Source organism: Zonotrichia leucophrys, chromosome 5 (assembly GCF_028769735.1).
Source record: "Zonotrichia leucophrys gambelii isolate GWCS_2022_RI chromosome 5, RI_Zleu_2.0, whole genome shotgun sequence".
Classification (NCBI taxonomy): Eukaryota; Metazoa; Chordata; class Aves; order Passeriformes; family Passerellidae; genus Zonotrichia; species Zonotrichia leucophrys.
In genome coordinates, this window is record NC_088175.1 from 4,258,506 (window position 1) to 4,277,898 (window position 19,393).

The window sequence follows — 19,393 nt, forward strand, 5'->3', positions numbered from 1 at the left end:
AGCACACGGTAATTGCTGGGCTCTGCAGCTCTCCAGCCAAAACGCCCCTCTGATCATTCCTTTGTTCTCTAACTGGCACATTTTTGGCAAGGAGGAGGGAGGGGGAGGAAGCAAGCTGGAAGTGAACTCGTGAAAGAAAGCTGCTGCAAGTGCGTGGAGTGCCAGAGCAATGGAAGGGCTTCAAAGTGCCCCCATGGCCAGTCCATTCCTCCCAGCAACTGGAGGAATCCTGTCCAATAACCTCGTGCAGACAGTGCTTAAAGGCTGACATTTGCCCTTCTAATTCCACTGGAAATCCTCCATGGAGGCAACACAGTGAAATGCAGCCCACTGGATTTAATACTGGAAGATCCCTCTCTCCAGTGAACTGCCTGGGGTCAGGACCAAGTCTGAAAGCTCTCTGTGTAGGAAATAAGACAGACCATTTAATGCACATATTTGCATGAAAATCTGCTTAAAGGAGCACATTAGCAGTTTCATAAACCCAGGGCAGTGGTACAAGTCACTTTGGAAAATAAAACCCTGAATCCAAAAGATAACCTTCAAAAGTACCACTGTCCTCCCTGGTTTGTGCCATTTTCCCAAGCATTACACCTACACCTGTAACAGCATTTTACTATCATTTAGTTCAACAAAAGTTAGAAACTGGCCCTTCTGTGCAAGAATGGGGTCTTGTAAGTGAGGCATCACCTTCCTTCACCATCCCCTCTTAGCTTCCCCTCCTGCCCTGGGTCCATATCTGGTCCCAGGTCCATACTCCTCATTTGTCATGATCTCCTCACTCTTCTCTGTTCAGTATTAAGCATCTAACCAGCATGGGAACTGAGGGAGAATAATAAAATACTGGTTTGATACCACAACACACCACATCCCTAACTTAGTCCCATGCAATTAAAAATTGTTACAGCCTCAGTAACCTCATTGTGTAGAGCTAGGCCCAGCATTAATTAACAGTGATTTGCAACTTGGAAAAGTAAACATTAAATGTGTGTCAGGGCCTCTCAGAATCATAGAACCATCATTGTGGCTGGACAAGACCTTTAAAATCATCAGGTCCAGCCATTAACCCAGCACTGCCACATCCACCACTAAACCATGTCTCTAAGTGCCCTCTCTACACATCTCTTAATCTCCAGGGATGGTGACTTCAGCAGTTCCTGGGCAGCCTTTTCCACTGCTTGACAACTCTTAAAGTGAAGATATTTTTTGTAATATCAAATCTAAACTTCCCCTGGCACAACTTGAGGCCGTTTCTCCTGGTTCCATCACTTGTTACCTGGAAAAAGACACTGATCCTCAAATGAGTGCTGCCTCCTTTCAGGGAGTTGTAGAGAGTGGTAAGGTCCCCCCTGAGTCTCCCTTCCTCCAGACTAAACACCCCCACCTCCCTCAGCTGCTTCTCATAAAACCTGTGCTCCAGACCCTTCATCGGCTCTGGCCCCCTCTCTGGACATACTCCAGCACCTCAATATTCCTGCAGAATTGAAGGGCCCAGAACTGGGCACAGCACAGGAGCTGTGGCCTCACCAGGGTGGAGAACAGAAGGAAGATCAGCTTGCAAACCATAGGCTGTATTTACAGCTGATTGTTTTTATAGTTCCTTCACAGTCACTCTTCTTCAGTGCTTGATTCTCTATTTATTATGAGGTGTCTATTACACATTGTAGTTGTAAGTCTTCTGTACTGTGTTCAGTATGCACATTTTGGTATATTTTTTTAAGATTTGCTCAGTATTCGCCTATCTTTTGTTCCTTCTATTTTCCAGTGGCTCCAGTGTAGCCAGGCACTCCTGACCATGCCAAGCTTTTGGAACATCAGCTAAGCCACTGCAATGGGGCCAGCCTCATCCTCAAAGGTCAGCTTCACTCAAAGAAATTAGTCACAGATTTAACTCTATGAAGTCAAAAGTAGGGAATTAACTTCAGTATAACTCATTTTTCCTCCAGCATAAAGCTGAGCATGTACCCCATGCTTTGGTAGATGGGAAATTTTAGAGGTTGGTTCAGTAGGGGGGAGGTTATTGATTTCTGGGATGAAGGGAATTTTTTAAGGTTTGGGGGAAAATATTATGTCCAAATTGAAATGATGAGTTATTAAATATTTTATATTCAGAAATCTCTGGGACTTTTTTAGCTTTAAGACAAAAAATTCTATAGGACAAAGCTAGAGAGTTCTGTTCCTTTGGGACATCCTGAATAAAAGCAGAAGTTGTGTGTTTCTGCTGCTGTATTTTGCACCCCATCTGGTAGAGTCAGATATCAAACCCAGACTGTCTTTGATTCCAGTGGGGGAAAGTAAGAAGAAAATAGCCTTTGGCAGAGAAATCAGATCTGTAACTTCTTAAATATTTCCCAGAAATATAAGGCACAGAATTTCACATCTCCTAGAGGAGGGATGTGAGCTCAGATTTTGTATATCCCAGATATATGCTATAATCTCTGCCTTACAGACAAATGTGGTGATGGGTGACCAGAAACTGGTTTTAGGGTGATACTTCTTAATTTTTTTAAAATAAACTTTAACTGATACTTGTCTTTTTTTGTGAATCAATATGACCAAAACAAGTTGTAATATCATGAGCAACTTTTAGTGAGATCTAAAAATTAATAACCTTAAGAGTTCATATACTTTTTGTTCAAATGTTGAAAGCACCCCAATATATTATCTGGATTCACTTCTATGTAAATGCATATGTATCACCTTGTTTATTTCTTTGGTTTCTTGTTTTCTAAATAAATTCCCATATCTATGGGGAGAATTGAAAGGACTTCTGTATTCCTTTGCTGTAACCTGAAAGAATAAATCAATTCCTAGTTTCCTCTAATTCAGGAAATAAATATCTCTTTCACAAAAATGTATTTCTTTTCCACCCAAAACCTATGTTTTGCCAGCATTTCCACTCTAGACAGATGGAAACAGGGCTCATGTTGCTGCCAGAGGCATCTGCTAGAGGGCTACACTTGGGGTGCAGAACTCGGCTGTTTTGAAATGAAAGATTATTACATCAACCCAGTGGACAACCTGTAATTGCCTTGCTTTATTTCTTTATTCTTTATTTATTTCTTGCTTCTTTATTTCAGCTGGAAATTTTAATGTCACAATCCTGTCTTCCTATTAGTCTATTACAAATAACCCTTCATTAGACAAACATCAAATTAAGGTAATTGAAAGAAACTGATCAATAACTTTCTGCCTAATTCATTTGGTTCAAACTTTGTTCTTCCAAGCCTTTTCAGACACTGCAAGTCACTCCAGCCAGTATCTGCTGAGAACAGCCTTTTACCAAACTTGACTGATCTGACCATTTAATTTGAAGGTGCTCACCTGCAAGTTAGCTCACATCACACAGAGGGGGCCCAGTGTGACCTGAGAGTTAATCTTGCATTAGCAGATGTCCACTGATGGCGCTGCCCAGAGAAAGGAGACTGAAATATGGCACAATCAGATCATCAGTGTGACTCTAAATGTCTGGGGCCAAGGTTGCTAAAGGACTCTCACATTCAGCTGAGTCCAAACTCCTGCACTTTCCTGCATCCTTCACATGCTGCTGTTTAACTTTCTTCCTTAGGGGAGGAATTTTCCAGTGCATGGCTTGCAGATGCTTTTCCACTTCTAAACTCTTCCCCTGTGCAGGGTTTTGGTTTTTCTCAGTATTGACATTTCCATGCTTTCAGGGCTGGCCATACAAGATTTGCAGTGTGGGATCAGATGAATTGCCAGTCTTATCAGCATCCTGATTCCTGAAGGAATGAGGTGCACTGGGCAGTAACTCAATAATCTCAGAGAAGAAGGGCTGTGTGTTTTGTTCTTTAGGGTGGAAAGTAGGGGAGCTCTAAACTTTCTCTCCTCCTGATAGTGCCTGACAAACTTGATTCATGTGGATCACATTGATTTTTATCTTATGACAGTTTTTGTTTCATACAAACATACATTGTTCCTGTGGGGTTTTTCTTGTTTGTTTGGGTTTTAGTTTGGTTTATTTTTTGTTTTGTATTTAATTTGACTTTAACAAAATGAAACACAGAAAAGGGGCAAACAGGCATGTCCTTGAAGATCTGAAAGCTCTTTGAAGTAACTTGGCTGACTTTGCATGTTAACAAGGCTCAGCTGTGAAGGCAATCTCAAGTAAACAGAAAGCAGTAATATCTTGAATGACTGTCTAGAGGGCAAGTGCTTGCACCAAGGTAAACCAAGCATCTACCACACAAACTCGAAATTCATCCATTTCTCCCTCCTGATATTAATATCTGAATCTCAAAGGCTTTCCCCCAGCCTTTTGTCCTTCTTGATTCTCACATTTGTTTAAAAGCTACTTTTCTGAATAGACTTTCTGTTTCTCATTTTGTTATAAAAAATTAAAATAATACAGACCTTTGAGGAATGAGTAAACTGTTATTAGACATAAGTGGAAAACAAATAAGTTGTTGTAATAATAACTGCTTATAGAGAGCAGATTGCCTAAGTATGCAAGAGGAAATTAAATGAAAGATAACAAGATTTTTTGATTGCAACTGACTTCAAAACTGATGTATGAAGAAAAGGAATCTTCATCAACCTACATGACAACCAAATCACACCTTCATGCCTTCATTTTCAAGTGCTTATCAGCCCATTAAATCACCATGGGAAGGTTATAGATTGCAGAATTACCGTGTTACTTCACAGTATTTTTGACCATTTCTCCTAAACCTGGGAGCTGGCATTTTATGGGATTCCAGTGTGTGACTTTCATTTCTGTGAAAAGGCTTAGGGCCATGGGTTGTGTGGTGGTTTGACCTGGGCTGGATGCCAGGTGCTGCTCCATCACTCCCCTGCTCAACAGGACAGGAGAGAGAAAATTCAACAAAAACTCATGAATTGAGATAAGGATGGGGAAGAGTTAACTCACCATTTACCATCACAGGCAAAAAAGACTCCCCTTGGAGAAAATAATTGAATTTATTATTAATCAAAATCAGAGTAGGATTACGAGAAGTAAAAACAATCCTAAAAAACACCTCCTCAGTACTCTTCCCTCCTTTCGTCGTAACTTTATTTCTAGATCTATACCTCCTGCCCCTCCCTGCCCTGAGCAAGTGGAGGCAGGGAGGAAGGAATGGGGCTTATGGTCACTTCATCTCCTGGTCTTTCTGGTGCTGTTCCCTCCTCAGGGTGAGAAGCCCTTTCCCTGTGCAGCAGGATGTTCTGTCTGGAATATAACTCACACACTGTCCTATTTTCAAGGCTATCAGTGGTGGGATGAGAGAGGCTGTGTCAGACTGGTTTGGTGTTGAATTATGCCAAAACCAGTCTGACTCATTAGCCCCAAACTTAAACATCCACCTATTGAGGTAAAGATGAGGCAGATATGGTAAAACATCCTGATATAAAAATGCCCAGATGACACAGCTGACCTGGAGATATGTGATTGACAGTCAGCCATGATAAAAGTCCAGACCCACAGTCCCATTTTAAATCAGTCCCTTCTAAAATATCCCTTCCTGGAGTGTGCATGAAGATTCCTGCCTTGGCTGGGGATGTTCCTCCAGGCCCCTCTGGTGACCATCTCTGATCACCTCAGCCTCAGTCAGCAGCAGCTCCTGGATCTGCCTGGCATTGACCCTGTTAGACACAGGGAAACTTCCAGCACCTTCTCACAGAATCCCCCCCTGTAGCCCCTTCACTACCAGAACCTGAAATAGAATTTGTGTTTTGACGCCAAATTCAGATTTCAGGGGAAAAAACATCTCCTCTAAGCAGTCAGAAACCACATATTGTTACCTGCATAATAGTCTTGATAAACAAGATGGGGTGCACCTTCTGCTTAAATTTACCTTGATATGGGTGTGTTGAGGGACAGTCTATAATCTCTTTAGTGTACAAGACTGGTTAAGGCATTCACTTAGGAAAAGGGAGATGAACATTTTAAACTCTCCCTTCTCATCTTTTGGCAAGAATGTTGTCACTAGCACCAGAGTAGTCATGGGAAAGAATATGATTTCTCCAGTTCAAGCAAACAATAGGGGCAGAAATACGCTTATTTTGTACTTTTGTGTTTAAGAAAAGCGAATTAAGAAAAAAACAAACAGTTTTCTTGTTTCAGTTTCCCTTTCCCAGCTGAGCATCTCAGCTGTGAGCAGATTCCTTCTTTGTTCTCCTAGCCAGGAAAGGCTTTCCAAGATAAAAGTGAGCAATCATTGGGACTGGCACCATGCTGCAGGCCATGAGCACAGGAGGATGATCTGGAGAGCTCTGAAGCCAGCCCATGCCCTGCAGGATTTGCTCAGGTAGGTCTCCCCCAGCTCCTGAGGCTCAGGAGTGCCGGTTGTGAGTGACTGTCACACGCTGCTGGCCCCTTCAGCTGTGAGAGAGCCACATAACCCAGATCTGAACATACCCTGCAGGCACCATTCCTCTTCATTTTGTTATTGCTTCTACTTTTAAGTGCATATCATTAAGCACTGAGTCTCCAGAGAGCTGTAGTTAGTATTTCTATTTTTTTTCTTTAAATCAAATTATCTCCTAACTGCTGTATCATGAAATTACAGAGCGCCACAAAATAGAGAGGTAGTTTGTGCAATAGACATTTTTAAGAAAGAAAAATGATTAAGGAAGAAGTAGAGCTGCAATCATTTCCCATCCACCTAATGATGGTGTCGTGCTTTCCCAAGGGCCCTTGTCACCTGTTCTAATTCACTAACTCTGACACTTTGTGTGCAACCGCAAACAACTAAAATCAATGGGAAATGGAAATGTCCTGACAAGGCCAAATTGAGCCCACCTAGGCTGTCAATGATTTCTTCACCCTTATTAATGTTGTGTGAATGTCCCTGGGTGTACCATGGTCAATCACACAAAAGCAGGGCAATGCAGAGCAATGCAATGTGCCTGGTCTCCAATGCAGAGCCCTGGGGTCAGGCATCCTGCAGCACATCAGGGGAGCAAAGGACCCGGGAATGGCATCTAATCCATGCTAATAAAAAGAATTAATAATTTTAATAGCTAATAATTATTATTTCTAAGTAATATTTTAAGAATTAAAGCGTGTAAAAATTTAATGCTATTTCTGATCCTATATCGAGAGTTTGGCTGCAGAGATTGTCTTGCCACTCAAGATGTCATTGAAGATATGGGAGTACCTTGTACATTATTTATAAACAACCAGCTTGCCTCCCTTTCTGCACCCTACTCCAAATATTCATTTAAAACTACTTTTAACTTTTCATTGTAGTCTTTTAATGTGCTGTTATTGTATGTAGGGTTTTTATGAGAATCCACAACAGAAGTGGGTATTCCTCACTTTATTTTATTCAGGTAAATCTCAAGCCCTGTGAAATACAGTCATTTAGGAAGGTAGGCCTTGGGTCTCCTCTTCATTGTGCCAAATGGAATCTCCATATTCATATTTTGGAAAATTTAAAACTTACTAATTTGCCTTTTAGATTTTTCCTAATTAAAAAATAATATGTTTTAAAAATCAGCTCTTTTACACTTCTCTAATTAAATTTCCACAGGATATTTTTTGGTGGGAGAATTCAATTAGGTTTTAATTTTAGTAATCAAAAAAGCATTGGTGCTTTGAGTATTTGATTTTTAATTTAAAAATTTGACATGGCATTCCAATTAAAATGTTCAACAGTTGCATTGTAGCATAAAAAGTCTATTACATGTGGTAATCAGGAGAATCCAATGACCATAAAAAATGCAAACAGTATTTCAAGCACCCTCAGGTAATAACCATATTTAGCAAAGACTAAATACTTCAATTACAGCTGCCTATAGCAGCTCTGATCACTCAGAACCCATGGCAGCAAGTGGAAGCAACTTTTTACCTATCTCACCTTTGGATAAGGTTATACCTTGAAAATGCCACCTGAATTTAGGTCCAGCAATATAACCAAACCTGCCAGAAGCAGCATCAAAAAGGAAGTGTTGACTCTGCTTCTCATTCCTCAAGCTCACATAAACCCACAAGAAAATAAGAAACCATATCCACGCTAATAAGATGAATTTGTCATTTTCAAGCTAATAATTATTAATTCTAAGAAATATTTTAAGAATTACAGCACCTACATGTAAAAATTTAATGCTATTTATTATCTCACATCTAGAGGTGCACAACCTTTCAGACAACTGAAATGCAGAAGCTTGAATGTGCCAAATCCATAAAATGAAGAAGGCAAACAGATTATGTAGAGTCAAAGTGAGTTAGGAATACAAAAACACTGTTTCAGTTTTCACCAGGTAGAACATTTATATAAAAAATAAACCAGTACCTTGCCAGTGCCTAGAACAGGCTGGGCTTATCACAATTGTATACAAAACAACCCCAGGAATATTTTGGTCCCCAGGGGCTCAGTCATTGTCATAATGGATCACAATTGGCTCCATCTAGTCTAGTGACCTGCCTCTGACAGTGACAAATGCCACTGAAAGAATCCAATATTGTCATTGCTCCCAACAAATGTATGGCATTTTAGAAGAATTGTATCTGTCTGTCTTGGCTTTCGTTTGTCCTCCATCACCAAACAACATAATGTTCCTGTGTTAAATTTTTTCCATTTTCCTTTAAATGTCAACCTCACCATGTATTTCTCATCAATCACATGATTATTACACTTTCATTTTGGAGCTCCAGTGCTGCATGTGACACTGCATGGCACAGACAGCAAGGCACAAGGTCAGGTGCACCTGCATGCTTAAACACGTGCTATGGTGCAGTGGGGAAAAAACAGCCAAAACACTCTCAAGATGGTCCATTTTTGTTCTTTTTTTTTTTTTTTTTAACACTGCTATCATGCACTGAGAAGGGAACTGTGATTCAAATCATGTCAACAGCTGAATTCAGAATCTAACCTGGTACCCACTCAGGATGATGTAAAGATGGTGCCTGCTGTGGGTGTGCATGACTTTGCTGAAGACACTGAAGAGGCAGCTGAAAAAAGGTGTTAGATTAGCTCTTTGGTGGTTAATAGAGGAAATTCAAAAGGAAAAAAAAAGAGGAGTTAAGATGAAAATAATAGAAAACACAGAGCCTGGTGGCACTTCTTGTCTGCACTTCTTTGCAAAATGGTGAACACCACAGGGGCAGACCTGGGGAAATGAAGAGAGTTATAGCAATGATAGCAAGAAGGCAAATTTTACTTTTTTCAGATCTAAAAACTATTTGAAATTAAGAAGGAAAGGTTTTCAGGAAAGCAAATAGATCCAAAGACTGAAAATATACGAGACAAGAATAAGTGGAATTTTAATTAAAATAAATATGACATGAATCTAAACAAGCCCTGATGAGGTGGTCACCCAAGGACAAACAGGCTCAGTGCTTTCCTGGGAGTGCCCAAAGACTGGGATAGTACCTGGAGTCAGTCCATTTAGAGCAAGATGGAGTAATTTCTAGGGAATGAGTCCTCGTGCTGCTCAGGAGGGATGGGAGGACAAGGCAAAGAGGCTGCAGGGTGATCAGTGCTGAGAGCCCAGGAGCCCCCAGGTGTCACCAAGCCCAGGTGACACCAAGCCCCTGCTCTTGGCACCTGAGAAAGCTCCATCAGAATTAACAACCCATATTATGCTGGAGGAGCAGCTCTGTTTCTCTGCTCTCACACACTCTCTGTAGCAGACAGAGAAAAAGAGCAGCTGGCATTTTAAGGAGTGAATATGAAAAGGGATAAGCTTAAAAGTCTAACTCGAAATTTAATACCAAAGAAGAAAAAAGCCACCAAGAAGATTAAACAAAAGTTGAAAACAGGCTTAAAAATAAAGGAGCATGCAAAGGAGTCATTTACAAACCAAATGAAGAGGGGAATAGATAAGATAAATTCTGAATATTAATAAGCAATCAGAAATAGGGGGGGAAAAAAGAGAAGCTAAAATAGGTCTATTTTACCACAGGCAAAATAATGTACAATGTTTCAATCTCCCCAGTTAAATTATAGAATAAAAAGGAACCTTAATAAAATATCAGGGTGTAAATCTCTTTCCAAACCACCCACATGCTGACTACTGCTGGAGATAAATAGATACAATAACAGGTAGAAGGCAAAATGCCACTGCCACAAATGCAGTCAGGTTGATTGCTTTTCTGTGGACAGTGGAGAAGGTATTTTAATAAATACAAACCAGGAAAATTAGTGCAGCTGAGCTGACCAGCAGAGCAATTTTCAAGAAAGTGAGATTACACTGTGCACAACTCAGACCCTAAGGGGTTGGATATGTGTAGAGAAGATGCTAAATAGGCTTGCTGAAGTGTTCTGATATTTCCAGTCAGGAAACTCTCAGTTGCTGATGGCACAGAAGGGTGGTTGATGCATTCAGAGTCCAGGCTAGAAAAGCCACACTTTCCTACATAATTATGGCAGAGAGATGCCTAAGAGAGAATGGGATCCAAAATAAAATTTTTTCCCCTTTCATCATTTTGTTTGGGTTGGGTTACATTATTTAACGGTGTCCTGGGGACTTTTGGAGCCTCTGGGTAGTTCCTGCTGTAAACAATGTTTCTGTCTTTTGTTCCAGGGCTGGAGCAAACCTAGAGCTTCACATGTGAACTCCTCATGAGGCATTCTGCAGCTCTGCTTGTTGTATCCTCGGGGCACCATATACACTAATAAGGGAGAGCAAGAGAAGGACCTGTGTGGAAAGGCTTTGATGTCTTGTGCCCAGACTCCACATACAATCTGGTATGTTAATCATGGTATGTTAGTCATTATGAAGTGAGGAAAAAATAATTATTTCTACTATAATGAATATATAGCTTCCTTGGAAGTGGTTGCACAGCCTAGGCTTTTCTCCTGGCTCACTCAGTCCTATCAGAGCCATGCTGCTGTAATTTGTCTCACTGGGCAGCCTGCTTATTCCTCACGCTGGGAAATCAGGACTCTCCCTCCTCTGCTGGCAGAACAGCACTCTGGAAATAAAAAGTGTTGTCAAAGGCTGCTGGCATCTTAAGTTCAAAGATCCTCCTACTGCAAAAAAAATCCCAGGATTTCTCATTGCCAGCATATCCCTGTCTAGTGCCCTGCAACTTGTCAGGGAGCAGGGCAAAGCTTTGAACTTCAGCCTTCCTCTCCCGAGCACAGCTCTGCAGCCTGAACCCAATGAGAGATGACACTGGCTCTGCTTTTTTTCTCTTGTTGCTTTCCAAAAATAATTCTCATGAAAGGTCACGGGTGAATGTCTAGGAGAAAATACTGCCCAGATCTGCAGTGAAATTTTCCCAGCTTCTGGCAGCCAAAGTCTGGCCCTGCTGAGCTCTGGTGTCCCCCCAGTCCTGGACAGCCCTGAGACTTTCTGGTGTTCAAGGGTGCCCCTGTGCTCCCACTGAGAAGTCTAATCATTTTTGTCCCCTCTGGAATCCTTTTAGCTAACAAAAGAAAGAGGAAAATAACAACTCATGAAGGTTTCATCCAGGGCCTGAGAGTTCACATGTTCAGATGGCTTCTCCCTAAATATTGAGAAGCATCCTATATTAGTTTCTTGTAGAATAAGCAATACAAGATAAGTAACACAGAAAATAATCCTGCAGAGGATAAGGGACCAATCACTGTATACTGAGTACTGAAAAAGAAATATTTTCATTCTTTTTATCATCCTGAAATTGTCTTTTGAAGACTTCAGCTCCAAAGAGACACTGCCTTGTTGCTCAAGGGAATTTCAAATTAGCAGTCAGTTAAACTCTAAGAGCTGTTTCTCCTGGGAATAAACATTTGTTTTGTTTATCTCCAGCCAGCAGCTAATAGCACAATAATGATCCAATCCCCAGATCCCTTTGGCTGGAAACTGATACCTTAATCTCTGTATTGCAAGTCTTATCAGCCTTTGCTCCTATGCAGTTTGAACATTTCCTTTGTACCTTCCATGCCCCCTGCAATGAAAGACTGTCACAAATTCTGGTTATCTTTACCAGAGTTACCTTTCCCTGACCCCATTCACTGCTTTCTCACAAATATCACCTTTGAACTCTTTTCTTCTGCCCCTGTATGGCTGTTACTGAAGCCCAGTGTTACTGTTAATTTTGCTTAACTTTCCCTGCTGTTCACTATCCCAGTGGAATGGCATTATGTTTGATTCAATGATCAAGACAAACCAGTCCTGCTCTCACCCTGCCTTTACCGAGCTGCACTCAACAGAAATGAGTAAAGCAAGCACAAAGTGGGCATTTCTTTTGAATCTCACAGCACATGGAACTCCCCCATATTACGGATCAGATCCAATAGTACCACAATGAAAGGGAAAATTAATATTCCTGAAGGTGGCCTGCTGGCATCCCTAAGTGGTACCATTTCTTTAGATTAGCAGTCCAGACATGTTTGGGTAAGGATCCAGTATGTTCTAGTCACATTTAGGGAATCCTTAGCAGAACTGAAGCAAAATTAAACTTCCTGTCAAGGTTTACTCATCACCCCATCACATGTATCAAAGCATGGAAGTAATACTGTGAAACATTGAAAGCTCACATAAAGAAAAAATACTATATAATAGCATTTTAAAATAATAAATATAGTATTTTTAAATAATAATAAATATAGTATTTTAAATACCATAGAAATAAATATAGTATAATAATAAATATAGTATTTTAAATAATAGTATTTAAAAATAATATATATATATTATTTTTTAATTTAAAATTTAAAAATCAATACATCTATTAGAAAATATCCTCCATTCTTCCCTGTATACAGACCCAACTACTTATTTATCCTACACATCTTACATAGCTTTAACACTACCTTTATACAGAAAAGTCTCTTACAGGGACCATCCTTCTCGCATCTATCCTTCTGCACTCTCAGATGTTGCAGGTGTTTGATATGGTAACATGATGCATAAAGGATAAACAACATGGGATAAAATAATAACAGTATTTTGCCTTCCTCAAGATACCTCACCAGTTTGTTTTACAGGCACACCACTAATTTGACCATCTAATTAGAGTTGGCTTGTTAAATAAACAAAGGTTAGTGATTTTTACTTTACCTTATACACTTCTACTTTAAAATATATACTGCTGTATCCATGGTCATTCAAAAGCTATAATGTAAATATCACTGATTTAAATTAACAACAAGGATTTTCTTTTCTATTTAAGCTTTGTTTATTTCTCAGTAAGTTTAGAGTTTCCCAGTATCTATCTCAGTAATAAAAGTACAGACAGACAGATGTGGCCACATTTATCCTACAGTATTCTATCCTTCCATTTATGTCATATGGCTCCTAAAAACTGAAGTCCACTGGAGCCTAAATTTGTCTAAAATAAAGCAGATTGAGAAGAGGCCTCTAATGGAAGCATAAAGCTTCACAGAGACCATAAATGAGTCACGCAGCAGACAGTGACATTGCCCAGGAATGCAGATATCTGCATGATAAAAGGTTGCAGTTCATTCCTCATTGTTTTACCTCAAAAGGAAATGTACGCAGAAATGAGAGTCAAGATCACAGAAACCTGATGCAAAACTAATGCCAGATTTCCTTAAAATGCAAACCAAGCCTCAGCATACCTGACCAGGAAAGTGCCATTTCTAGTAACAAGTTTAGGATTTTTGGACCAGATATGTTCTGGGGTTGGAAGAGAAAAAAGTGCAAGGGAAGAACAAAATGAGCTTTTATTTTTTCTTTGTTTAAAGTGAAAAAATTGATCTACCACATTCTCTTTAACTGGTTGCACATTTGTTTACCTGAGGGGAAAGAAGCATCTCTATTGGATAGAGTTTGACTAACAGATAGAGTTTACCTATGCTGTTTGACACTTTAAAAATTATTTATTTCTGCCTTTTGGAGAGGAAAAATATCAAAGTGTGTTGCTAGAAGCCATTTTGGTCCAAAATTCTTTGTAAAATATAGGAACAGCAGGAATAGTTTGAGAATTTCAACATTCCCAGCTCTCCCTTTCTTTTTCTCCTTGTTTTTCCTTCCCTTATTTGCAGTTATTGCTGATTTGAGCCCAAGAGCCCAGCAGAGCACCCTGCCTGGAAATCAGCAATGAATAAAAGTGAACCTGACTGTCTATTTCAACAGTCCAGCCTGAGAGAATTGCAAAGGATATAGAGCAACTCAGCTAATGGAAAATAAATCAGTTGTTTAAAGTCCCTCCTGTTTTAGGAACTGCAAGTGTTACCCATCAGTGACATAGCTGAGGGCATTCTTTTTAACAGCACTGTGTCCTTGCAGCTGTTTGCCAGATTCTGAGGTGATTCTGAGCATTCTGAGGTGATTCTGGGCTGGCTCCTTTGCCACACTCAGTGGTTTTCTGACATTCACACCAGTGGACCTACAGCAAATTGGTGGAAAATGCCACCAGCTTCAAGTAGGGAGCAATCCAAAGTGACCCACACACTGGAGAAGAGGATGCAATGAAGACTTGCCTTGCATTTGTATTTTAGGCAGCTCAAGATGCTTGGCCTCAGTGGGCTTGCTCAGCCCTGTGATGGGATTAAGCTGTCACGGTGTTCACAGGGGTTTTTGGTTCAGGGAAGAGACGAGGATCTGACTCCATGTTTCAGAAGTCTTGATTTATTATTTTATGATGTATATTACATTAAAACTATACTAAAAGAATAGAAGAAAGGATTTCATCAGAAGGCTAGCTAAGCATAGAATAATAAGGAATGATAACAAAGGCTTCGTCTTGGACTGTCTGTCTGAGCCAGCTGACTGTGATTGGCCATTAATGAGACATAACCAACATGGGCCAATCACAGATCCACCTGTTGCATTCCACAGCAGCAGATAATCAATGTTTACACTTTGTTCCTGAGGCCTCTCAGCTTCTCAGGAGGAAAAATTCTAAGGAAAAGGTCTTTCACAAAAGATATCTGTGACATTAAGCTCCTATTTTCACTGCACACACAGTGAGCCTCTGGATATCTGAGGTGGCTCCAAATGAGGGTCAGGCTGAGAGGAAGGGGGAAGCAGCCTCTGGTGGATGGCCACCAGCTCAGCCTGGCAGCCCCCAGCCCTGCCCCACACTGTGGGGATGCTTGGGACCCCTCCTGCCCCCAGCCTGGCAGTCCCCAGCTCTGCCCCACACTGTGGGGATGCTCAGGGACGCCTCCCTGCAGAGCTGCCTTGGCCTGGCTGGGACAGGACAGCTCAAACAGGGTTGGCCTGGGGTGGTGCAAAAGCCAAACAGCAGATTTCCTGCCTTATCCACAGGCTTTTCCTCTCATGGACCACACAGAGCCCCACTGCTGAGGGCATTTTCAATGAAGTGCTTTGCCCCATCCAAATAAGCCCAGCCTGACACGTGTGCAGTGAGGGTGTGGGCAGGGAGAGACCTGGGAGGGAAAGGTGGGAGGTGGAGGAAATGGAAAAAATGGGGCAACAGCAGGAGAATTTGAGGGCAGAAACATGAAAGCAGAGCCAGTGCCTGCTGGGCAGAGTGAGGTGTGGTGGGTCCCTGAGGGGTCACGGGGGTCGTGCTGCCTGACAGCTTGTCCTGGGGTGAGCAGCACTGCTGGGACAATGCAGCTTTGATCTGAAGGATGCTGAGGTGGCAGAGAAACAAGGAAACATGGCCAGATCCTGCTCTGCTGCTCTCCCACGGAGCACTGATCTAGCAGTGGCATGTGTCTCACTTCACAGTGACTGAGAAATTGAAATGGCCTACTGCAGGCATTGCAAAATGCTCACACAGGAATGTTGTGCTGGGTTTGCCTGGGGTGGAGTTCATTTTCTTTTCTGTGGCTGGTATGGAGCTGTGTTTTGGATTTTTGCAGAACACAGAGTTGTTAATACAGAGATGTTTTTGTTATTGCTGAGCAGGGCTTACACAGAGCCAAGGCCTTTTCTGCTCTCTGTTCTGCCACGCTGGAGAGGAGATTGGGGCTGCCTGGGAGGGGACACAGCCAGGACAGGTGACCCAAAGGGACCACAGGGATAGTCCAGACCATACCACATGCTCAGTATATAATATTAGGAAGAAGGAGGAAGGAAGGGACATTTGGAGTGATGGTGTTTGTCATCCCAAGTAAATATTCCACAAGACAGGGTCCTCCTCTCTTAGAGCTGAGCACCTGCCTGCCCATGGGAAGCAATGAATGAATTCCTTGTTTGGCTTTGCTTGCATGTGCAGCTTTTGCTTTCCCTTTTAAACTTTCTTTATCTCAACCCAAGAGTTTTCTACCTGTGACCCTTCTGATTCTCTCCCACTGGTGGGGGAGTGAGAGAGTGGCTGTGTGGGGCTTGGCTGCTGGCTGGGGTTAAACCATGAAAAAAACCAGAGGCTGAGCAGCAGCCTCGATTCTCCTTCATCTGTTGGTCAAGGCCAGGATGGAGCTTGATATCAGTGGGAGATGGTGCAGGAGTATGGAAGGAGGTGAATTAAAATGCCTCAGTCCAGTTAAAGTGTTGAATTTGAGCTTTGCTTCAGACTAGTGCAGTTTCTTAGGGAACTCAGCTGTACACAGCTCCTGTTCAAGCAGACAGGGAAAGCAGAGGTGTCTGAAAGTCCACTGTGACTCAATTACAGAAAAGGATGTGGCTGAGCCATGGTGGTCCAGTGGGCTCTCTTGCCCCAGTGCCTAGGGACTCCATAGGGCTCAGTGCAGGGAGGAGGGAAGCACAAAAAAGCCAATTTCTCTGCTGAGAGACCTGCAAAAAGCTCCAGCTCAGAGCAAGGTAGTGAGGTGCAGAGTAATATCTTTGTTTTAAAAAGAGTGAATTAATTCAGAGTTCTCTTTCCCAAAGCAAGGGGATTTCTTCCTATGCTCATTTGAGTCTGTACCTGCATTGCAAGCAAGACAGCAGAAAGTTCTCATGTGCTACCAACAGGACCTGCCCTGGTTTTGCAGTACTCTATCTTTGGAATGAAACCTGTCTGAGAGATGATTTATCAGCAGGAGTTTTACATTCATTGCTTGGCCACTTGAGCATACAACAAACCATGCCTCTGACTCCTTGAATGAGGGGAACACAGGAGGTCAGATGGTAACTGGAGTGCCTGGACCACATTCCTTCCCCATTTCTGAGACAATGCAGCTGCTCTCACTGCCCTGCCTTGACACTGGCTATATCTTGCAATTCTATCCCAGCTCTGAGTTTCTATTCCTGGCATTTGTTGGTTTTTTGGGGTTTTTTTAATTGTTTCTTCTGTCAGAACTTGCAAACAAAAGTTATCTGTCCATCACTCTGCAGAATCTAACTTTAAACGTGAGTTTCTGGAGTATCTTCCCCAAATGTGTAGTTGTGCGTTATTGACACAACCCCCACTAACTCAGTCAAGCAATTTAGCTATAAGTTACAATTTCTGCAAGCTTCCAACACTGCATCTGCTGGATCAATGTCCCGTGGGAGAAGAATGTCAATAACTAGCATTAAGGTTTGATTTGTAAACACAGCTTTAAGGTTTGTTGAAAAATCGGCTTTGGCTGGAATTCCTAAATCTTTCCACCATAACTTGTCCAACAGTTTCAGACTTTAGTTCAAGCACTGAACATTTTTGGGGATCTCTAAAAATGTGGCACTCTTGCCTTCTTATTTAAGCATGACTTTTCCTGTATTTCATATGCCACAATATAATCCCTCTCTTTGGGAGAAAGGAGGCAATGAAGTTGGACAGAGACAGATTTCATTTGGATGGGAACTTGAGCCTGAGGTGGCTATTTGATCTGGACATTTTCCTCCACAGTTCTTCTGGGTTTGTGATATACCCGTCTTTTCTCTTGGGGAAGAAAAGTGATGCATTATGGATTGCATATTCTAATTAAGAAACATAGCTCAGAGACACAAACGGATCACCAAATAACTGATAAATTTAATTGTGTAAGACAGTAATAATTTCCAAGCAACCAAATTATCTGGGGCTTTGGATACATAGCTGTTCAAGAACATTTCAAAAATTTTCATGTCAAATAGAAAACTTTCTGTATTATGACATGGAAATTTAAGATTAATTTCCATCAGAATTCTAGCCAAAGAAAAAGAAAGGAAAAAAAAAAGGAAAAAAAAAAAAAAGCTGGCAACCTTAATAGTCTCCTTATGTGGTAAATCAAGAAATATCTAAGTTTTGCACAGGTAAATTGGAAGCATTTTGTAGAGAGACTATTGAAATGCTAATGTTAGGGATACAATAAAACTGTTGCCTCCCTCAAAACAGAATCTGGCATGAGTAGTGGATAAAAGGGATTATTACACTATAGTTACAAATACAGCCTGTACCACAGATAGTTGCCTGTAGTAGAGAAATTAATTGATACACTGAAATGTGGTAACACAGGTCTGAGATGGAATCAGCTCCTTCCCCTTGATGGAGTAATGGCAAAGATATCTTTCCTTTATAGAAGGGAAAATGAACCAGAATTAGTCACAGAAATATTCCATTTCTGCTCTGGGATGGTGCCAGAGCAGACTGGGGCCCTCTGGTGCATTTGTTCATTCTTTTACACCAGGGCAGGGTGCTGACGGTGTGTCAGACACGCTGCACTGAGCAAAGTGTGATGGCTGCAGATTTTATAGGTGGAGAGTGAATTGCAGGCAGGGGGAAAGCAAATAGGTTTAGAGCACAGAGTAACAAATCTTTCCAAGAGTTAGTAAAGGATTTGGTTTTAATCAGTTAAGCTGGGTATGACTGAACTTATTTGTGTTTTTAATTAGGGCAACAATTTGGGATTAAAACAAGCACTCTAACAATTTCTTTAACTCTTAATAGAAATTATCTTTGTTATTTTTTTTTTGTAGCAGCTACAGCTGCTGAGACTTTGAGTATTGAGCTGACAGAAAAAGACTTCTGAGGGAAATTTGTTAGGATCAGGCTGTAAACAGAAGCAAGAAGGACTAATTTTTTCATTTCTCAAGCAGAGAAACACCAAACTGTGGTTCTCTGGCAGAGTGAATGGAAAGTCATGGAAATAGAAAGCACATTGGAGTTGTCATTTAAACTCGGTGTTCAGGGGCTGTTTTGTTTTTTTAATATATGCTTAAAACTGACAACATCCCCAGAAAGATCAAAACTAGCATTGTGTTCAGTCCCAGGTGCAGTTCAGCCACTGGGACTCTGCAAGCCCAGATGTGTTTTACTGAAGCAAAGTCAACGTGACTTAAGTGCTTTGCTGAACTGGAGCCATAACTGGAGCCGAGTCAGAGACCCATCAGCCTCACATCCTGGAGCCCTCCCACAGCTCACAGAAACCCCCTTTCCCTGTGTAACACTACCTGTCCTGGCAGAGAGGTCTGTGAGTCCTGCAGGGACCTCGAATAAAGGGGTTCCCAGGGAGGGTCTGTCTCCCCATTTGTGCTGATCGTGCACAAAGCTGCTCTTACATAGCTCACATTCTCTTGTTTCTTTGTGATCTTTATACCTTGTGAATAAATTATTTGTTTTATGGAGCTGTAGCATATGGCAGCAAAGAATCTCTCTGTTATGAGGAACTCCCAGGTGACAGAAAGAAAATGAATAACTAATTTCTTCTTGCTGTGAATGTCT